This window comes from Eurosta solidaginis, unplaced genomic scaffold, assembly GCF_040869045.1.
Source record: "Eurosta solidaginis isolate ZX-2024a unplaced genomic scaffold, ASM4086904v1 ctg00001067.1, whole genome shotgun sequence".
Classification (NCBI taxonomy): Eukaryota; Metazoa; Arthropoda; class Insecta; order Diptera; family Tephritidae; genus Eurosta; species Eurosta solidaginis.
This window is the reverse complement of record NW_027136911.1, coordinates 179,245-183,840: the sequence shown is the minus strand read 5'-3', so window position 1 is coordinate 183,840 and position 4,596 is coordinate 179,245.

Sequence of the window (4,596 nt, the reverse complement as noted above, 5' to 3'; positions counted from 1 at the left end):
TCTACGCCAAAGTGGGTGGGGTTAACCGACTAAAAGGGATAAGTGTCCATATCTATTGAACCAAGCAAGATAGAATCGATTTTGTTTTTGCAGATGATAGGTTTTTATGTGTATATTAATCCACAAGCTGATCCAAGGTTTTGTCGTTAACGGTTAAATTTCTACGTCATACTGGGTGGGGTTAACCGACTAAAAGGGATAAGTGTCCATATATATTGAACCAAGCAAGACAGGATCGATTTTATTTTTGCAGATGGTAGGTTTTTATGTGTATATTAATCCACAAGCTGACCTAAGTTTCTATCGTTAACGGTTCAATTTCTACGTTATAGTGGGTGGGGTTAACCGACTAAAGGGGATAAGTATACATATCTATTGAACCAAGCAATGGTAGATTCGAATTTATTTTTGCAGATGGTAGGTTTTTATGTGTATATTAATTCACAGGCTGATCCAAGGTTCTATCGCTAACGGTTCGATTTCTACGTCATACTGGGTGGGGTTAACCGACTAAAAGGGATAAGTGTCCATATCTATTGAACCAAGCAAGATAGAATCGAATTTATTTTTACAGATGGTAGGTTTTTATGTGTGTATTAATCCACAGGCTGATCTGAGGTTCTATCGCTAACTGTTCAATTTCTACGTTATAGTGGTTGGGGTTAACCGACTAAAAGGAATAAGTATCCATATCTATTGAACCAAGCAAGATAGATTCGATTTTGTTTTTGCAGATGATAGGTTTTTATGTGTATATTAATCCACAAGCTGATCCACGGTTCTATCGTTAACGGTTCAATTTCTACGTCAAAGTGGATGGGGTTAACCGACTAAAAGGGATAAGTGTCCATATCTATTGTGGGTGGGATTAACCGACTAAAAGGGATAAGTGTCCATATCTATTGAACCAAGCAAGATAGAATCGATTTTGTTTTTGCAGATGGTAGGTTTTTATGCGTATATTAATCCACAAGCTGACCCAAGGTTCTATCGTTAACGGTTCAATTTCTACGTCAAAGTGGATGGGGTTAGCCGTCTAAAAGGGATAAGTGTCCATATCTATTGTGGGTGGGGTTAACCGACTAAAAGGGATAAGTGTCCATATCTATTGAACCAAGCAAGATAGAATCGATTTTGTTTTTGCAGATGCTAGGTTTTTATGTGTATATTAATCCACAAGCTGATCCAAGGTTCTATCGTTAACGATTGAATTTCTACGCCAAAGTGAGTGGGGTTAACCGACTAAAAGGGATAAGTGTCCATATCTATTGAACCAAGCAAGATAGAATCGATTTTGTTTTTGCAGATGATAGGTTTTTATGTGTATATTAATCCACAAGCTAATCCAAGGTTCTATCGTTAACGGTTCAATTTCTACGTCAAAGTGGATGGGGTTAACCGACTAAAAGGGATAAGTGTCTATATCTATTGTGGGTGGGGTTAACCGACTAAAAGGGATAAGCGTCCATATCTATTGAACCAAGCAAGATAGAATCGATTTTGTTTTTGAACATGATAGGTTTTTATGTGTATATTAATCCACAAGCTAATACAAGGTTCTATCGTTAACGGTTCAATTTCTACGTCAAAGTGGATGGGGTTAACCGACTAAAAGGGATAAGTGTCCATATCTATTGAACCAAGCAAGATAGAATCGATTTTGTTTTTGCAGATGATAGGCTTTTATGTGTATATTAATCCACAAGCTAATACAAGGTTCTATCGTTAACGGTTCAGTTTCTACGTTAAAGTGGATGGGGTTAACCGACTAAAAGGGATAAGTGTCCATATCTATTGTGGGTGGGATTAACCGACTAAAAGGGATAAGCGTCCATATCTATTGAACCAAGCAAGATAGAATCGATTTTGTTTTTGAAAATGATAGGTTTTTATGTGTATATTAATCCACAAGCTAATACAAGGTTCTATCGTTAACGGTTCAATTTCTACGTCAAAGTGGATGGGGTTAACCGACTAAAAGGGATAAGTGTCCATATCTATTGAACCAAGCAAGATAGAATCGATTTTGTTTTTGAACATGATAGGTTTTTATGTGTATATTAATCCACAAGCTAATACAAGGTTCTATCGTTAACGGTTCAGTTTCTACGTCAAAGTGGATGGGGTTAACCGACTAAAAGGGATAAGTGTCCATATCTATTGTGGGTGGGATTAACCGACTAAAAGGGATAAATGTCCATATCTATTGAACCAAGCAAGATAGAATCGATTTTGTTTTTGCAGATGGTAGGTTTTTATGTGTATATTAATCCACAAGCTGAGCCAAGGTTCTATCGTTATCGGTTCAATTTCTACGTCAAAGTGGATGGGGTTAACCGTCTAAAAGGGATAAGTGTCCATATCTATTGTGGGTGGGGTTAACCGACTATAAGGGATAAGTGTCCATATCTATTCAACCAAGCAAGATAGAATCGATTTTGTTTTTGCAGATGATAGGTTTTTATCTGTATATTAATCCACAAGCTGATCCAAGGTTCTATCATTAACGATTCAATTTCTACGCCAAAGTGGGTGGGGTTAACCGACTAAAAGGGATAAGTGTCCATATCTATTGAACTAAGCAAGATAGAATCGATTTTGTTTTTGCAGATGATAGGTTTTTATGTGCATATTAATCCACAAGCTGATCCAAGGTTCTATCGTTAACGATTCAATTTCTACGCCAAAGTGGGTGGGGTTAACCGACTAAAAGGGATAAGTGTCCATATCTATTGAACCAAGCAAGATAGAATCGATTTTGTTTTTGCAGATGATAGGTTTTTATGTGTATATTAATCCACAAGTTAATACAAGGTTCTATCGTTAAGGGTTCAATTTCTACGTCAAAGTGGATGGGGTTAACCGACTAAAAGGGATAAGTGTCTATATCTATTGTGGGTGGGGTTAACCGACTAAAAGGGATAAGCGTCCATATCTATTGAACCAAGCTAGATAGAATCGATTTTTTTTCTGAAGATGATAGGTTTTTATGTGTATATTAATCCACAAGCCAATACAAGGTTCTATCCTTAACGGTTCAATTTCTACGTCAAAGTGGATGGGGTTAACCGACTAAAAGGGATAAGTGTCCATATCTATTTTGGGTGGGGTTAACCGACTAAAAGGGATAAGTGTCCATATCTATTGAACCAAGCAAGATAGAATCGATTTTTTTTTGAAGATGATAGGTTTTTATGTGTATATTAATCCACGAGCTGATCCAAAGTTCTATCGTTAACGGTTCAATTTCTACGTTATAGTGGGTGTGGTTAACCGACTAAAAGGGATAAGTATACATATCTATTGAACCAAGCAAGATAGAATCGAATTTATTTTTGCAGATGGTAGGTTTTTATGTGTATATTAATTCACAGGCTGATCCAAGGTTCTATCGCTAACGGTTCGATTTCTACGTCATACTGGGTGCGGTTAACCGACTAAAAGGGATAAGTGTCCATATCTATTTTGGGTGGGGTTAACCGACTAAAAGGGATAAGTGTCCATATATATTGAACCAAGCAAGACAGAATCGATTTTATTTTTGCAGATGGTAGGTTTTTATGTGTATATTAATCCACAAGCTGACCTAAGTTTCTATTGTTAACGGTTCAATTTCTACGTTATAGTGGGTGGGGTTAACCGACTAAAAGGGATAAGTGTCCATATCTATTGAAACAAGCAAGATAGAATCGATTTTGTTTTTGCAGATGATAGGTTTTTATGCGTATATTAATCCACAAGCCGATCCAAGGCTCTATCTCTTCTACGTCATAGTGGGTGGGGTTAACCGACTAAAAGGGATAAGTATACATATCTATTGAACCAAGCAAGATAGAATCAAATATATTTTTGCAGATGGTAGGTTTTTATGTGTATATTAATCCACAAGCTGATCCAAGGCTCTATCTTTAACGGTTCAATTTCTACGTCAAAGTGGATGGGGTTAACCGACTAAAAGGGATAAGTGTCCATATCTATTGAATCAAGCAAGATAGAATCGATTTTGTTTTTGCAGATGATAGGTTTTTATGTGTATATTAATCCACGAGCTGATCCAAGGTTCTATTGTTAACGGTTCAATTTCTACGTCAAAGTAGATGGGGTTAACCGTCTAAAAGGGATAAGTGTCCATATCTATTGTGGGTGGGGTTAACCGACTAAAAGGGATAAGTGTCCATATCTATTGAACCAAGCAAGATAGAATCGATTTTGTTTTTGCAGATGCTAGGTTTTTATGTGTATATTAATCCACAAGCTGATCCAAGGTTCTATCGTTAACGATTGAATTTCTACGCCAAAGTGAGTGGGGTTAACCGACTAAAAGGGATAAGTGTCCATATCTATTGAACCAAGCAAGGTAGAATCGATTTTGTTTTTGCAGATGATAGGTTTTTATGCGTATATTAATCCACAAGCCGATCCAAGGCTCTATCTCTTCTACGTCATAGTGGGTGGGGTTAACCGACTAAAAGGGATAAGTATACATATCTATTGAACCAAGCAAGATAGAATCAAATATATTTTTGCAGATGGTAGGTTTTTATGTGTATATTAATCCACAAGCTGATCCAAGGCTCTATCTTTAACGGTTCAATT